The sequence below is a fragment of the Haliotis rufescens genome, unplaced genomic scaffold, assembly GCF_023055435.1.
Source record: "Haliotis rufescens isolate VD_foot unplaced genomic scaffold, xgHalRufe1.0.p SCAF_21, whole genome shotgun sequence".
Taxonomy (NCBI): domain Eukaryota; kingdom Metazoa; phylum Mollusca; class Gastropoda; order Lepetellida; family Haliotidae; genus Haliotis; species Haliotis rufescens.
The window spans coordinates 5,082,326-5,101,743 of NW_025963902.1; the positions used below are offsets into that span (position 1 = coordinate 5,082,326).

General features: G+C 39.2%; 1 protein-coding gene across 4 annotated transcripts in view; it reads right to left on the minus strand.

Moving 5' to 3' along the window:
- LOC124133376 (protein retinal degeneration B-like) overlaps positions 1–19,418 on the minus strand; it is a 173,992-nt gene that overhangs the window by 150,920 nt on the left and 3,654 nt on the right. The window contains exon 1 of one of the 4 annotated variants that reach the window (XM_048401149.1): positions 8,735–8,851. The exons of 2 other annotated variants lie outside the window; for them this stretch is intronic. The gene's annotated coding sequence lies outside the window, so the exon portion shown is untranslated. Of the gene's footprint in view, positions 1–1,379; positions 1,539–8,734; positions 8,852–19,418 lie in introns of those variants that run through there. One more of the 4 variants, XM_048401146.1, reaches the window with a different exon arrangement.

Sequence of the window (19,418 nt, forward strand, 5' to 3'; positions counted from 1 at the left end):
TAAAACCCAACTCACTCCTATGCTATTTATCTCAAGCAAACTGGCATCTAAGTCTAAAACAGTCTTTCAACCAAGAGACAGATCCATGATGTATGTCACTAAAGCAAACAGCCCATATCTGGATCCACTTATTCTGGAATGTGTGTGAGTGAGTGAAAGCATCTTCATCAACAACAGCATCCATAGAGCAGAACAAACCAGGAACAGCTGTGACAACATAATTAACATAACACTGACAAACCATCTGTATTTCAAACTAGAACTATGTAAACATCAAAATGACAATACAATCAGATCAGGCTCAGAGAAACTGATATAAGTCCCATTGTCAGAACAAACAATAGATGGTTCAGTGAGTGTGTATGGTTTACGCCGCTTTTAGCAATATTCCAGCAATATCACGGTGGGGGACACCAGAAATGGGCTTCACAGATTGTACCCATGTTGGGAATCGAACCCAGGACACTGGTTCTGTTACCTTCTGGACAGTGTCGGGTAGCCTGGTGGTTTAAGCATTAGCTTGTCACACCGAAGACCCGGGTTCGATTCCCGACATGGGTGCAATGTGTGAAGCCAATTTCTCGTGTCCCCCGCCCTGATATTGCTGGAATATTGCCAAAAGCGGCGTAAAACCATACACACACCTGGAGAAAACTAACAAACTAATATACTGTAATGCTTCATTACACTCAAATTACCTTTAGTCACAGACCATGATGATACTGAGCTCATTGTGTCCAATAACGGTACATCTCATTAAGTGACCACTTAAGTGGGAATGTACATAGAGATCTTATTTTTCCAAATTAACATAACAATGATAAAACTCGACACCGAATCAATAACCAGCATAGTGTTCCATACGGTTGTGTTCCATATTTACATGTTTAATATATTACTATGACAGCCAGTTACACAGATCCTCTCGTGGGGATTCCGGGTTAGAACTGTTGCCAAGGAATCAATGCTGATGGTAAAAGACTAAATGGTCAGTCTCCGTGAATTGGTGCCATTATACTCCAACAACATGGATCGTTGCTCATATTATCAATCACTGGATTGTCTGATCAAATTATCAATCACTGGACTGTCTGGTCCTGACGTGATTATTTGCAGACCACCATCATATACAGCAAGAGAAACTAACAGTTTTAGTGCACTAGTCCTTATAATGATAACATATAGCAAAATCCTTAAAAATGGCAAATTTCTACTAGTCCTTAAGATACCTTAACTATTGGGCAGTTTTGTAAGGACTATAGGACAAGTGCAATTTTCTAACGCTGATATATAGCTGGAATATTGGAGAGTGTGGCATTAAACAAGCACACACAGATCCCTCTGATCACAATGCAGGGTTACATAAGTCCTATACTTACATACAGTTGTGGTCCAGCCTTGTAATGCATCACACACTGTACAAACACTGTCAGCTCCTGCTGAGCATTGGGCACAGTAGCAGTGGACTACCAGCCCTGGCATCAAAGTGTGATATCATAGGCTGTGCAGAGTAATAGCTTGCATGTTAAATTGGTTGCTTGGAGAGCGTGGGCAATCAATAAGAGCTGATGGCAGTGACATGCTTTATGCCCCTTACAGCTAACAGAATAAAACCTACACCTTGTCTCGTCCTTCTTACGCAGCAGGACACACGCCCAGTTCAGATCCTGCCCAGCCCCAATCAATTCTTATGGCAGTTCATTTTCAGCCAGGTATTATCTGTTCATAAAGTTGCTGCACATCGCTGCCAAGAAGCATTTTCATTTCAGTGGTATTGGAAGCAAAATCCTAACATACCAATAGGAGTACAAATGTTTCTGCGAAAAACATTTGGTTGAAGCATATTTTATTTTATAAAAGAAATCCAAAAGTGTAAACAAGCAAATCGTTGCTTATACAAATACCCCTCCAGGTAAATAAGATTTCAATTGGTGAATTTACATAAACATGTTGTTAAAAACATTTGAGTCTACTTGTCCAAACCTGTCTTTTGACATTATTTTCAGTAGATCTTAGTGTTAATGTATTGACCTTTAACAGCAAAGCTTAATAGATCAAAAGAAATTTTGCTAGACTTGGGCTAAAGTTGGTTGGTTGTTTAACGCTGCACTCAGCAATATTCCAGCTATATGACAGCGTTCTGTAAATAATTGAGTCTCTACCAGACAATCCAGTGATTGATATCATGAGCATGGGTAGCTCCAGGGTAGAATAGGTCTTCAGCAACCCATGCTTGCTATAAAAGGCGACTATGCTTGTCATAAGAGGCGATTAACAGGATTGGGTGGTCAGGCTCGCTGACTTGGTAGATGCATGACCTGGTAGATGCATGTCATCATATCCCAATTGCGTGGATCGATGTTCATGGTGTCAATCACTTGATTGTCTGGTCCAGATTCAATTATTTTCAGACCACCGTCATACAGCTAGAATATTGCTGAGTATGGTGTTAAACAAGAAACAAACAGAAACTAACTTCTTCAGTCTACTGGTTCTCATAATAACATGTACTAAATCACTTACCGGTCAAAACGGCATATTTCAGCTCGTCCTTATGATACCTTAACTAATGGACAAGGACTATAGGAGTCGTGCCAATTTCTGGTTGGTAAGAAATAAACAACAAGTTTTACAAACGCTTGCCTATCTGTATAAAATAAGCACATAAAATAACACAAGTGTCTTATCTCATAGTGTTCATGCAGCGAAAGGCAACACGATGAGGTCTTTCTTTTCTTTTCTTTTATTACAGATAACAGTTTTCTCAAAACATTTGGTTGGTGGTCAAAATAAATAGAAATGAAACTCTTTAATAAATGTATTTGTTTTTGTAAGAATACACAATGATATACGTGCCATAGGACGGATGGCAGGATGACAAACAATATAATTTCCAATTCTCTATATTCCTTTTAGTGAATTGTGCCAGGAATGTCAACATTGTGTAGTGCTAACATGGGACCAAAGCCCCACACCACTCCACACTGTTTGGAGTGGCTGTGAAGCTGTGGAGAGTGTTTGAGCAAACAATTACAGGTCTGTGAGCATGGAACACTGTTTCAGTCAGTCAGGAAACAGTTTGTCATTCTTTATTCATAGGCATGATCATCAGCCACGGGAGAAATAAAAAAACAACATTTACTTGGAATTTAATGTTTTTTACACATTCCTAAATCTAAGGCTTGGCGGATCTGTAAATCAAATTAGACAACAGAAAAAAACGATTCAAATTTCAAATATGTGTGTTTTCAACATTCCTTGTTTGTTGTTTAACGCAACACTCGGCAATACCAGACAATCCAGTGATTGACATCTTGAGTATCAATCCATGCAATTGGGATATGATATCATCACTTTGTCCGGCCGCATCCCTATCTAGGGACCACCATCAAATTGTAGCTTTGCATAGATATGAATCTTTACCCCTTGCCATAGAAACTGGATGTTTTAACACACATACCACCAACCCATCTTAATAATAAAATTCATCCACAGTGTTTTAAACAGTTTAATAACAGAATTATTAAAGATGATTTACATTTCTTTATATCATGTCCATTTCATGAAGATTAAAGACACTCACTTTTTAAATATTATATGTTACTAAATCCCTTTCTTACATGTCTTGTGCCATAAAAGGCAATGCTTGTCGTAAGAGGCGACTAACAGGATCGGGTGGTCAGGCTCGCTGACTTGGTTGATCCCAATTGCGTGGATCGATGCTCATGATATCATCACTGGATTGTCTGGCCCAGACTTGATTATTTACAGACCGACGTCATATAGCTGGAATATTGCTTAGTGCGGTGTTAAACAAACAAACAAACCAAACAGATATGTATTCATTGTCAAAGTGTGTCTCAGAAGCCTAATCACTGGACATCACTTTTTATGTTTATACATTGTTTTTTTGTAAATACACAGCTTGTGTAAAGTGTGACATTTGAATAAACTACTTCTCTCTCTCCCTCACCACTTTGTCACTCTTGTTTGTTGTTTTTGTCAATATCTGTATACGTTATTCCTAGCTTTATGACCATGTCCTACTTAGTTAGTGATCACTTCGTGGTAGAAACTAACATTTTTATTCCACAAGTCCTTATAATGATAACATGAAGCAAAACCCTTAAAAATGGCAAATTTCTACTAGTCCTTATGATACCTTAACTATTGGGCAGGTTGGCAAGGACTACAGGTCTTGTGACAATTTCTAACGCTGCTTGCTTGATGAGGAACCAGCATCTGTACCTAAATGTTGCAGTGAAAGAATAAAAGAAGTTGAAATCTAAGTCAACTTCGTCCTCCTCGCCACAAGACTTCCGTAACATGGGAACTAAGCTCTGTGACTTGTGTCCTTGCATGTCACCCTGCCCCAGATCAACATGATCATCATACTATCAATCACTGGTTTGCCTGCCCCAGATATAGCCAAGACAGCAATAATGGATATTGGCCTGACTTTCATATTGCAATTTACTGCAATAATGATTCATGTATTTGATATGTACCACAATATATTTCATCTGTAGTTTGTCATGAAGCTAATTGAAAAAACTTCCTCCGCACAATTTGACACCTTTGTATTTTGCTGGATGTTGCTGTGGTCATACAATGGATGAAGAAATAGACACATTTTTTACAGCAAACTGTTAGCTTTTTCAATCACAGCTGCTTATTTCTTAATTTTATAATTTCAATTGAACTTGTCACTTATGTAAAATTGTCCAACAAGACGAACATATGCATGATTTAAAAAAGCACAATATACTGTTATTTTCCAAACATATTGTGATACGTATTTATTAGTACCGCACACCTCTACAAGACAGCTGGAATATTACTGACTTTTGCAAAATACAATAATCAAACAAAAAGCTTGTCAACACAACAATATACATGCTTCAAATGAATCCTAACCACACACAAACCAGTGTCCAAAACTAAGGATAAACATCAAGGCATCTTCGGCCCCATTCCACAAAATAATGGCAGTCATACGACTGTTGTAAGTCTAGGTTGAAGTACTGGAGTTAGTACTGTCATAATACATATGTCGAAATTTACACATGATACAAATCTAAGGGTCTCAAAACAAAAACACTAGTAACAAAAGCAAGAACCTTACCTAAGGAACAGGGGCTGGTTAAAAAATCTGATTATCGGAATTATCGTTGATGGGAAGAAATATTTACGATTATCGATATGAAAATTATGTAATCAATAATATCTTACATGAAATATTGTGATGAAATAAAGTTCAGATTAACCGAAACAGACTTGTTATTGTCAATAATGTCAATATCCGAAGATGGAAAGCGACTGTTTCTGTTATATCTTAAATGTCCACAAGGGATGTGAAATATGTTGATTTCTTTCAGGCTTTTAAGTGTGTATTTGCTCAAAGTTACTTCTCCGTTATTTATTGATAATTGATCGATATACAGTAAATGATTATCGATCTGTATGATCTGTATCATTAGCCTGCTCTACTGGGAAGCGCTGTAATTACCATTGAAAACCTTACCCCCAGGACATCCTACTCCTGGCTATCATGTACATGATGTAGGACCCGTGAAGATTCCAGGGTAGAATAGGTCTTCTCCAACCCATGCTTGTCGTAAAAGGCGACTAACGGGATCGGGTGGTCAGGCTCGCTGACTTGGTTGATGCAGGTCATCGATCCCAATTGTGTGGATCGATGCTCATGATATCAATCACTGGATTGTCTGGTCCAGACTCGATTATTTTACAGACCGCCGTCATATAGCTGGAATATTGCTGAGTGCGGCGTTAAACAACAAACCAAACCAAAAGAAAGGAAGCACTGTAATTGCCATTGAAAACCTTACCCCCAGGACATCCTACTCCTGGCTATCATGTACATGCAGTACAGTGTCTCTGATATACTGAAGCATCCTCCATACAACACCTTCATCAGGAACAACATAAGCATGTGAACATCTCCTGACACCGTGAGGCCTTCATACTTGTGGGCTGGAACCACAAAGTTATTCATTTAAACCATGCTTCAGTTCTGTGCCAGGCATGCAATAACTATATCACATGCTCTAAACTGCTCCCACATGCCTAATCACAAATACTACAGTTACAGTGTTGATTTTAAAGTGAGATGGAAGAACAATTGGTTATTTCTGCAGGCTTCTACTTGAAGTGTGACTTTATAACAGCAAGTCTGGCTGACAGAGGTGACACTTGTACTAGGAGCATGCCATATGTTTATCACATGTTCACTTTACGTGCAATACACACCGGCACCTGCCAACAAATCGCCGGGGAAACAGTTGCAGATTCGGCAGGTGCCTCTCTCATAAAGGGCCATTACTCACAAGTAACACATCTACCGACAAGAATCTAATAACGACCTGTTTCTTCCCATTCTGCATAACTGACCAAAAGACATTAAAAGATCTTAATATTACCCAGGTCATTGGATCAGCGCGCACACGATTTCCATTCTCAGCTCCCAGGGGAGTATACAACCCAAGCAAGCTAGAGGATTAACAGTCACATCACCATCTACCTCCTACCATGTACCCATTCACTGCTGGGTGAACAAAGGCATATTTCAAACACTTGTCTAAGGAAACGCCACATGTGCTTCGGTGTTGAGCAGGACCAAAGCCCTAGAAACACTTAGGAGTCAAGCTGTTGAACGTGGTCACCCATCCACCTACTCTCCACCACCCACTGACACTGCTTAATTTCACATGATTGTGCTCTGTGCATAGGATCACGTGTCACCACCATGTCCCAATTATGATGTGTGTTTGTTTGTTTGTTTGTGTTGTTTAACGCCGCACTCAGCAATATTCCAGCTGTATGACGGCGGTCTGTAAATAATCGAGTCTTGGCCAGACAATCCAGTGATTAATATCATGAGCATCGATCCACGCAATTGGGATTGATGACATGTATCAACCAAGTCAGCGGGCCTGACCACCCGATCCCGTCAGTCGCCCTTTACGACAAGCATAGTCGCCTTTACTGCAAGCATGGGTAGCTGAAGACCTATTCTACCCCGGATCTTCACGGGGCCCCCAGTTATAATTTGAAGTTGTTTATCTTAAATTCAACTGCAGTCTGCAACAATTACCACTAACCTGATGTCCAAGTCTAGTTGACCTATAAGGGCTATTGTCAAAACTAGTAAACAGAAAGACATTTGTTTGTGAGTAAAATGCTTTGCAAATCATAACAGCAGACAAAGTAGCACCAAAATAGGATTTGGGTATAGACTGAACTTGCAGGGTACAAAGGTCAATATGAGCTCTCTACCTCCCAAAACCTTCTACCCTTTGTTGAAAGTAGATATCATATTGTCATAGATTTGCATACATGTTTTATAAACCTACTGCTACTTTTGCCTATTGTACTGTACATATCTTCCTACTTGAAAATTCAAGGTCATGAATCGCACTTGCAACCTCACATATCGTGTTAAATTTTGTAACCTTAGTACCCATTTAGGTTCAGTCTTACATGTCATGACTTTTATTGTGTGCAGGCTGCACATGGTCTTTTTCTCGCCTGTTTTGACCAAATTCCTTTTATACTGTGTCTTGTTTCACGATAAGGTTTCTCAATGTTTTCTTATTTCTTCTGGTATTTCTTGCATTTAGACAGTTCACACGGATAAAACACGACTATGAGGTCTTGGTTGAAAATGTCAAACATTGGAGATTTGTGAGTTGTCTCCCCTTTGGTTCACAAATTAATAGAATTTCAGTCCAAATCATTAGAAGAAAAAACAGAAATTGAAAGAGGACAAAATGTACAGTTTAATATATTCTACTTTGAAGTCAATTCCTCATAAAATATTTTTCTGAACATTAAAAACCAATAATTCTCTCAACATATATTGACTTATCAATGATAATATGAGAATAGGTGTTACATTTTCATGAGTTCGGATTTACATAAATGATTCATGATGATTACATACAGAATTTAATTTAAAAGTGGTTCAAAATTATGAAAAAGTGACATTCATTACTAAACATGCATACAATTTTTCTGTGTTCCAGTGGATGTCTGTTTTCAATGTTAATGCATTTAGAATGCAGGATTTCACAGCCAGAAAATCCCAACAAGTATCTATGGCTACCATGGTCAGCCTCTGGGGTCCTCTCACCCCCTCCCGTCCATCTTGTTCACTGACATGTTCTGGAGAGATTCAGGCAATAGAAACTAACAGTTTTAGTCCACTAGTCCTTATAATGATAACACATAGCAAAACCCTTAAAAGGGGCAAATTTTTACAAGTCCTAATGATACCTTGTCTATTGGGCAGTTTGGCAAGGACAAAGGACTGAAGCAAATTTCTAAAGCTGGATTTAAGCCTAGATTTTACGGTACACATTTACACACGTTTTCAAGTGGTAAACAAGCAATTACTTGCTGCCTAGATCATCATGCCCAACAGAATACTCATTTATTTTCCAACTTGACAGGAAATGGCGACTTCACCCAACAAGAAAAAATCAAATTTGGGTAAACCGTTTACTAAAAGTCTCTCTCCAACACAATTAAGAGATGACATTTTCAAGCAGGATCACCAGGCCAATAATCAGGTGGGCGACGAGCACACATCCCATCCCTCGAACATCAACCAGTCTGACCATGACCTCCATTATACAGCAGCAACTGAACAAACTCTCACTTGATTAATATCTGAGTGTACACAACCATCAGAGGGAAAGTCAGGTTTACTCACCATCCTGGAACATCCCAAATTCTAACAGTGAAAAACAAACTGCAATCAGTTTCATTAAAAATGTTCACTTCAGATTCCTTATTTGTGATTACACTCTAAAACCTGTTAAACAAAATCAGTTTACTGGAAAATAAAACAGGATGAAGTATATTTATGATAAGCAGGCATTTTTATACTTCCTTCCTTGTTTAACGTCAAAACGTGTTCAATCTTGACCAAATATCAATGCTATTTATGTTTGTACATGAAATCTGATGTAATTTCATTTGCACAGAAACTTTAAAATAGAAGACACAAAATCTGCCCGCTCCACCTGGTCCACAATCATTCAGACTAGTTTTTAAGGAACTTAACTTAACTTTGACTAAAATGTACCAGTGTTTCCACGTGTTTACTCATCTCTGACAAGGCGTGTAGTCCAATAATTGGTATGGCCTTACTTGATGATAATATAGTTAGCATTGGACTAGTTCAGAGGTAGAAATAACCCTACATAAGTCTGGCAGTTGAAAGGGTCACAGCAAACGCAAGAGCCATATCAATTCACTGATACCTAGGATGTCATCGATTGTTATGTACACACGCCACACTCAGCAATATTTCAGCTATATCATAGGGGTCTGAAAATAATCAAGTCTCTACCATACAATCCAGTGATTAATATCATGAGCATCGATCCACGCAATTGGGATCGATGACATGCATCAACCAAGTCACCGAGCCTGACAACCATTGAATCGTTAGTTTGTGATAGCTGGATACACTATAAATAGAACAAATAATGGCCCGAAGTAGCTGTGGACACGCTCTCTGCATTAAGTCTTCAGTTTGGGTTTGAAAGTCCTCCAAAAGAAAAAAAGGCTGTAAGCAAGTTTAAGAGCTGTATTTCAGTGATTTCATCATTTGCTCATCTGGTGTGTCGTGACACCAGTGGTATTTCAGTCTGTATCGTGATACGTATCGTATTGCAAGATCTCAGGGGATATTCACCTGCAGAGGATGCCTCCCACAAAGTCTGACATCGTATCAGCTATCAGGATACATTTGACACACTGACCAGCAAGCTAGTGCCATTTTCAGCCCATAGCATGAAAAACAAGACCATAACGTTCTCTTCAGGATGTTGATAAAGAAATTAAATTACAAATTATGTGCTTTTGTAGACAGCTAATCCTGCATTGTGCAAAACATGAACCCAGCAACTAGGCCCCGACATTAACAATAAACCAGCACACACCAAACTCAGGGCATCCATAATCTCCGACAGACAGCCAATGTACAGCATTCCTTCATAACACCACAACAGTTAGCGAACCATATCCAGGGTTTGTGTCCATGTTTATGTATCAAGGACATCATCTAAACCACGGTCTATTTGATAAGGATGGTGATAAAAGAGCTCCTGGGATCATGTGCACAGAACCAGATACCACATAAACTGTAATGCAGACGAGACACAAGACACTAGATCCTCAGACTACAGCCGTGAAATAGTCATCAAACCAGGCTGTTAGACTTGCAAAAGACTTCTCTGGACTGTAGGTCATGATGGTCATCATCGTGACAGTTCTGAAGGACTTGTGGTGTTTGGTTGGTTGGTTGGTTGGTTTGTTGAGTAACACCGCACTCAGCATTATTCCAGCTATATGACGGCCACCTTTATGGTCTAGTGGTAGAGCATCCTTCCTGAGAGAGAAGGTCGGTGGTTTGATCCCGGACGTGTCATATACCAAAAGACGTCAAAATATGGTGCTTGTTGTTACCCTGTCTGGCGCTCGGCATTAAGGGCTAAAACAAGGACTGGTCAGTCTGAGTCAGTATTCATGGGGTATTCATGTTCAACTGCGGCATGGTATCTCACTTGGCTAGCACTATAGAACTGACACAGACACACACACACATGTGCATGCATGTCACTATATAACGGTAAGTGCAATAATCTTGGACGCCATGTTAAACCCCATTTCAGCTCAGCTTTATGGTGTTTGAAACCAAGGGGCTCAGGGGTCATAAAGATACCCTATATCTTCAGTTTTCAACATTAGGGTTATTTGAAACACTGCTTGATTTTAGGTCATTCAGGTGAAGGCATAATCTAGTGGTTAAGTGTTCAATTCCTGACATGAACACAATGTTCGAGGGCTAATTGCAGCACAACACCATACTCAATCGCTAACCCTGTAACTATTAGGGGTGAAACATTACATCGGTGCACAGGTGCATCGTGAGTTTTCATGCAACGATGTGATACACAATACGTTTCTTTCTGTATCGATACAAGATGATACACTTGTTAAAGTAAATTACTTACTACTGGTTTAATTACCACCTCACCCCAGCATTTTTTGTCAGTCAAATATTGCAAAATGTGTCGTAATTAACTATTTATGTTCACTACTAAAATAGCCGCTACAAACATGAATCTATAGCTGGCTTTTCCTTTGGAACCTGCTCTGAAATATTTATAGTCAAGAAGTTGCAATACGTATTGTATTGTGACCCATGTATCGTGATACGTATCGTATCGTTACCTTGCTGTATTGTTTCATCCCTAGTTACGATACTAAAGTGCTGGGTTTGATTATGTTTGTTTGTTGTTTAACGCCGCTCTCAGCAATATTCCAGCTGTATGATGGCGGTCTGTAATTTATAATCAAGTCTGGACCGGACAATCCAGTGATTGACATTATGAGCATCGATCCACGCAATTGGGATACGATGACATACATGAACCAAGTCAGTGAGCCTGACCACCTGATCCCGTTAGTCGCCTCTCACAACAAGCATAGTCGCCATTTACGGCAAGCATGGGTTGGCTGAAGACCTGTTCTACCCCGGATCTTGACAGGTCGGGTTTGATTAGGACATGGATACAATGTGTGATATACATTCCTTACATCCCAGTGGAATATTGAAGGAATATTGCCAAAAATTACACAAAATAACCTCTCACTCGTTCCTTGACTAAGTCAGTATTGGAAGTCTGCAGTTCACAATAACTATGAACTGGCACCTTTCCTGTAGTCCCAAATGGAATTCCTCATTGTTTCAGGAATACACTGGACTACAAATATTGTAAATCAGGAAAAATAATGCTGAGAACATTAACATAAACATGTACACACCGTGTACAAAGGTGAGGTGGGGTGAAATGGGGTTCAACAAGATTATTGCAGTTATACATGCATGCACGTGTGTCAGAGCGTGGCTGCTTGTACCAGTCTGGACTAATGCCAGTTTTATAGTGCTGCCCAGTGAATTACCATGCTGCAGTGTAACATGAATACCCCACTCAGACACAGATAATTAACTACAAGCTGATCAGAACTTGTTTTATCCTCTTTAATACCAAGCACTAGGCAGGGCAACAACAAATACCACCTTTTAATGTCCTTTGGTACATCCGTGTAGGCCACCTAATCCATAAGTTCCTTTCAACGACCAGCATAGGTTGCAGGGGACCAAATCTACCCTGAAACCCCAAGGGGTCATTCACTAGGACTTGGTACTGGTCCTAAAGTCCTTACAATTTCCTCAATGGTAAAGCTATCCATTACAGGCAGAAACTTTTCTTTATATCACATTATAAGTTACATGTAGTGACCAAAATCAGTCAGCTTATGTAGTATTTTACATTAAATTGTTTGATAGGCATTACATAGAAGTTGACGGATGACAAACCAGAGAAAATTTATGGATAACAGCCTTGCTTGACAATGGCATAAGGATCTAATCATCTATAGTGTTCTATACAGTCAGAAATTGGCACTAGTCCTATAGTCCTTACAAATCTGCCCAATAGTAAAGGTATCATAAGGACTTGTAGAAATTTGCGATTTTTAAGGGTTTGGCTATATGTCATCATTATAAGGACTAGTGGACTAAGAATGTTAGTTTCTACCGCTGCTATACCGAAGCGTCGCCTTTCCAGTAAATAAAGAAGTTGTTATCCATACCTTATCTCTACTTAATTTACATTAACTTTGGTAATTGAAAATGACATTTACTTATGAAGGCTTTTATTACAAGCAGTTGTGTACCTAAATATCACATGTAAACAATTGTATCATGAAAGCCTTATACTATATTTTATTCCTAATGTCATTCTGGATTATGTAATGGATAAATGCTTCTGTTACATGATATTGAGACTATCACTGACAATTGAGTGTAAGATAACAGAACAAAGTGGGCGAGTTGTGTATCATTATGACAGTCAGCAAATAGCACAGCAATAGTTGGTCTGTTGTTTAACACCGCACTTAGAAATATTCCAACTATATGATGGCGGTCTGTAAATAATCGAGTCTGACCAGACAATCCAGTGATTGATATCATGAGCATCGATCCATACAATTAAGATCGATGACATGCATCAAGCAAGTCAGCGAGCCTGACCACCCGATCCCGTTAGTCGCCTCTTACGGCAAGCATGGGTTGCTGAAGACCTATTCTAGCCCGTATCTTCACGGGTCGCATAACAATATCACAGCATTAGCACAGCAATAATACAAAATTAGTACAGCAATTTCAAATACATCTATATTCAAATGTTTCTATCTACAACAGTTTACCTACATGTTATCGTAAATTGAACCTACATGTTATCATAATTTGTACCTACATGTCATAATTTGTACCTACTTGTTATCAATCATATTTTGTATCTACATGTTAGTATTGTTACCATAATTTGGAAAGATTCTGAGTAAAATAGGCCATTTTCACTTCATAAAAAACAAGAAATCTCAGACCTATTGAGGTCCCTGTCGAGGCAGACACCCTTAAACAGGAAAGTACCAGGCCCTCCTTAGGTGAACTGTTTCTTCTGCCCAGATCATGTATATGCTATCTTTACTCAGGAGAGTACTGAGAAAACAGAGATATTTAGCCAGTGCTATATGAACTTTTGGGGCTACAACTTGCATGTATTTGTAACCTGACACAGGGTACTATATGGCCTCTGTTTGCTCAGGTCAATTACAGGAAGCTGACCACCATCACCAACATATTGTCAATGGCTTTCATATCACCGGACAACTTTCAAATGGACACTCAGAATGTATAAAACTCCCGGTTGTAAACCACTCCCACATGCTAAACAAACAGCCACTATGACACAGTCTCCTGATCACACAAAGTGAGACTGAACTATTCGCCTATAACGAAACCTAAAACTCTACAGTATTGATTCTTGTGAATCCCTGGTCTTTAATAGCAGTTCTGTTCATCAATAACTTCATTGCTTGGTGCATCATTAGTTGTATTCATATCATGTAGTTGGAGTGATATGTTGGCTGTCAGGTTCTGTAAATATATCTATTGAAACAAAATATTGTTACTTTCAATAATAATACTTGTGCCCATACTTTTAATAATAACAGCACAGATATATAACTTTTTTAATCATAAACATGTATGATAATAACATATTTAGGGGACTCTTACAGAATCAGCTTATAAATGTTTTATTCATTAAGTCACAAACTGTGAAAATACACCTAGAGGCAAATTCGTTATTTGTAAAGTGATCCTTTTCTTTGTCAGACCTACTTAGAAAGTCACAAAACTTTTCTACAAACCTAATTGGGAAGTTCTAATAGAATTCAATTTGTGAATGTTCTATGCATATAGTCACAGACTGAAATTACACTTACATGTAAATTTGTTATTTCAAAGAGCGATAACTCTCTTTGTCGAACCTACTTGGTTAGTCACAAAGCTTTTCTACAAAGCTAATTGGAGACTTCTTATTGAATTCAACTTGTGAATGTTTTATGTGGGAGCATCCCCAGTGCACACTTGATTTCCTGATTCAACTCATAACCCTCTATTATACAACAGCAGAGCTATCAACTTTGTAGAAAAACTTTGTGACTATCTAAGTAAGTTTAACAAGGAACATTATTGGTTTTAGAAAAAAATAATTTGAGCACAAGTGTAATTTCACAATCTGTGACTTCAGCCCCTAGTTGAAAGCCTTGTTTAGTCACCTTTCCTTGGTTGGTTGGTTGGTTGGTTTACTCCACACTCAGCAGTATTCCAGCTATATGACAGAGGTCTGTAAATAATTGAGTCTGGACCAGACAATCCAGGGATTGATATCATGCGCATCAATTCACGCAATTGGGATCGATGACATGCTTCAACCAAGTCAGCGAGCCTGACCACCCGATCCTGTTAGTCGCCTCTTACGACAAGCATAGTCGCCTTTTACATGGGTTGCTGAAGACCTATTCTACCCTGGATCTTCACAGGTCCAGTTAGTTGCTTTCTTTCAGATCCCAACACACAACTGGGCACTTGAACTTGGCCCTTTAATACAATTGTAGTTGTCAATCATTTTATCTGATTAACAACAGAATATGGTTCGTATGATGTGAGAAATTTGCAAAATTATTTTTATTATTGCCAATAGAAGTGCCAAAGTGATGTGTCAATGCCAGAGCAACATTTCCATTGCTTAAGGCATCTAGTTTCACCTTTCAAGATTGCTGTGGTCGGCACGGTCAGTGACAGGCGACTCTCTAAATGGTGAACCTTTAACATTAGGATTATGACAGGGACCCACTGATTTTCATCACAGACTTGTTACATACATCCGTGCTTTCATTAAACCCCGGATCTTCACGGGCCCATCTGTAGATTTTATTGGGGCAGTCGGGTAGCCTATTGGTTAAAGCGTTCGCTCATCACCCCGAAGACCCGGGTTCGATTCCCGAAATGGGTACAATGTGAGAAGCCCATTTCTGGTGTCCCCTGCCGTGATATTGCTGGAATATTGCTAAAAGCGGCGTAAAACCATACTTGCTTTCATAAAACTTCAAACACAGTAGCCAAGTAAGATGTTTTTGGTTCAAATTAAGTTTCAATTGTAGGTTCACAGTTCACTCCAAAAATGTCTTCCTTGTTGTTGTGATCATGGTACACTATAACAAGCATTAGAAATTGGCACTGTCCTATGGTCCTTCCAAACTGCCCAATACTTAAGGTATCATAAGGACTAGTAGACATTTGCCCTTTTTGAGGGTTTTACTATATATATATTATCATAAGGACTAGCGGACTAAAACTGTTAGTGTCGATCGCTGCTATATTTGCTATATGTACAAGTGCTACAACAGTGTACTAGCCTGACTCTTACTCTTAGTATCTACTTCAGTTGAGTTGAGTGTTGTTAGATTGACTGGGGGCATGGGTGGCCTAGTCGTATAAGGCGCCGTGATTAGCTGTGCAGAGTTGCGTCCCTTAGGCAGACCAGAAACCTATGATTGTGGGTTCGAATCCCGGTTCGCCCCGATTATGTTTCTATGTTTGTCAGCACCATACCCGTGCTTGTGGGTTTCACTGAAGTGATAACTGTCTGAGATCTGCATCACTTCGGGCTTTCCTCCCACATTAAGCTGACACGCCGTGATATGACTGGAATACTGTTAAAAGTGGCGTTACACCCAACTCACTCACTATTACATTGACTAGTTATTTGTAGAGCCTACTAGTACTAGGCTGGACAGGGTTCTGACTGGTGGCTAGAGTTGTAGACTCAGTGTGACATGTTGGGGTCAGGTCATCCAAGGATGTCCCTACGTGACGAAGACAGAGATTGTACTGAACATGTTGGGACAAAAGGAAAAAACGAGGTAGTGTGACTGTGTAGGTCCACTGTCAGTAAGCATGAACAAGTTTTGTTTGTTGTTTAGCGTTGCATTCAGCAACATTCCAGCTATATGACAGCGGTCTGTAGGTAATCGAGTCTGGACAAGACAATCCAGTGATTGATATCATGAGCATCGATATACACAATTCGGATACAATAGCATGTATCAACCAAAGCAGCGAAACTGCCTACCAGATCCTGTTAGTCGCCTTTACAAGTATAGTCGCCTTTTGTGGTAAGTATGGATTGCTGAAGACCTATTTTAACCCGCATCTTCAAGTGACATTAAAAACACTTTCTCTAAGGGTGTGGAGGTATTACCGGTACACGGGTACATTGTGGTGCAAATTTTCAGCAATATGTATAGCGATATGTTTGTAAATGTAGCAATATAATGGGCAAATATAAATAAGTATATTTATGTGTTCCTAATCGATATGAAAATAGTATCTTTCTGATACAACTTGCCTCTGACGATCTTTTTATTTATTAGTGTGTACACATCACGACTATCAAGCTCCTCACAGCAATAGCCCGTTCACGGAGCTCTCTATACCGAGAGTATAACAAACTAATGGTATCTGACATTAATACAGGGTATAACTCTGACTAACTCATAAAAAAGGTAAATCGGCAATATTTTGCAATATGTATTGCAATACAGGTTAAAGTATGGCAATATATTGCAATACAAAATCCAGGTCAATACACAGCCCTAACATTCCCGCTAGGGCCGCTACCAGGATACTTTTATCAATTCCAGTCGTTACCTACAATACATACATCTACTAGAACATTATGTTAACAAGCAGTGTGGAAGTAAGTAAAATAATCATTTGTCCTGAGCAACGAAACTGTCAAAGTTTCCTTGCACAGAATTGTAGATGACATGTTTGCATAACAACTGTCATGTTCATCAATTCCTTCTATAATGTCTGACTTTCAATTTCGTCACAACTGGCTTTTATTATGTGTAGCTAATTATAATTGGCTTCGTTTGGATGTGTACATATATAAATGTCATGTTCTCACACCCTGTCATTCACTTGATGAGTGAGTGAGTGAGTGAGTTGGGTTTAACGCCGTTTCAACAGTATTCCAGTCATATCACAGCGTGTCAGCTTCATGTGGGAGGAAAGCCCGAAGTAATGCAGGTCTTAGACGTTTAACACTTCGATGAAAACCATGAGCATGGGTATGGTGCTGACAAACCTAGAAACATAATTCGAACCAGGATTTGAACCCACAATCATAGGTTTCTGGCATGCCCAATGGACGCAACTCTGCACAGCGAATTGTGGCGCCTTAGACGACTGAGCCACCCGTGCCCCCTTTACCAAGAAGTAGCAATGAAAAAAAACATTGTGTATGTATAATACAGAAGTAGTAATCCATAATACATCTTGTCAGGAGACCCGTGAAGATACGGGGTAGAATAGGTCTTCAGCAACCCATGCTTGCCATAAAAGGCGACTTTGCTTGTCGTAAGAGGTGACTAACAGGATCAGATGGTCAGGCTCGCTGACCTGGTTCATCCAAATTGCATGGATCGATGCTCATGATGTCACTCACTGGATTGTCTGGTCCAGACTTGATTTTTTACAGACCGCCGTCATATAGCTGGAATATTGCTGAGTGCGGCGTTAAACAACAAACCAAACCAAAAACCTTGTCAGGATTACATCCAACTTCTAAATGCATTTAAAGTCTCTTGACTGTCATTATCATAACAATAATTGTCTTACTGATAAGCAAAAATTTATATCATTTTATGCATTGCATTTTAATATAGTTGTCTGTGTTCACTTTTGGATGGTTACTCCTCCAATCACACATCTACTTAATGTTGCAACAAATTGCACTACTATTGCTGGTAAAACTTGATAAGAACTACTATAAAGTATCAGAAAGTTGACAAAACTAAGGCCCTTTAGACCAATTCAAAGTCCGGAAATAATATTAAGTTCTGTTAGGACTTCTACTGTGACTGGCTTTCAGAGGAATTGGAGGTCTTGGGAATGAAATTACCATACATTTGTCAGAAAAAAACTAGAAATATCTAATGACAACTTTGAGGTGGAGAAGATCAACTCTGATTAGAATTACTGTTACAAAAACTCAAGGAATATCTACTTTGGTACCAGTGTTCGAAATAGCTGCCTGCCCGCTAGCCAAATGCCAGTGACGTTTAAATTGGGCAAGTAACATTTCCATAAAGCTGGTCCGACTGTCTAATTGAAAACTGTAGTCTGTATTAAGCAACAAACATACAAACAAAGCTTACACAGTTATGGTATCAACACTGATTCAATGGTATCTGGTATTGATTTGTCAAGACATAGAAAGAGACAGGGTGGGAAAATATGAGGTATTCACGATATGCCAAGTGTAAAAGTATCCTTCAGACCTGTAGAAAGTTCTGATTAATAATACATTGACAATATGTTATTGTTATCAGCACTTGCAGAGAATGATTACTTGTTTTCCCTATAGGGTTTATAAGTCTGGCAAATATGTATCATGTATATGGAGAACATATGGTCAAAGATCACATTTTATCTTTTGGGACTGTAGCAAGTTCCAACGTGTACATCATGCTAGACACTCAGCTATTCATAGTCACGTCTTCACTTTGATCAAACTCTGATGTTATTCCATGAGTTACACAATGCACCTGTTCAAACAACATAGAAAGACCAATATCTGCAGTTATTTCACACAGCAAAATTCCAGGGGTAGGCCCAAATGGTCAAATCCACTTGTCCTCAGTTTGGACAAGTGGTTTAGGTAAATAGATTTGGAGAGAAAAGACCTTATCCCTCTAGAGTTGCACTAGTTTCGGACACTGGGACTAACAGACATGTGGCCAGGTCTAACCCCCGTATCCCTCTATAGTTGCACTAGTTTCAGACACTGGGACTAACAGACATGTGGCCAGGTCTATCCTGTGTATCCCTCTAGAGTTGCACTAGTTTGGACACTGGGACTAACAGACATGTGGCCAGGTCTATCCCTTGTATCACTCTA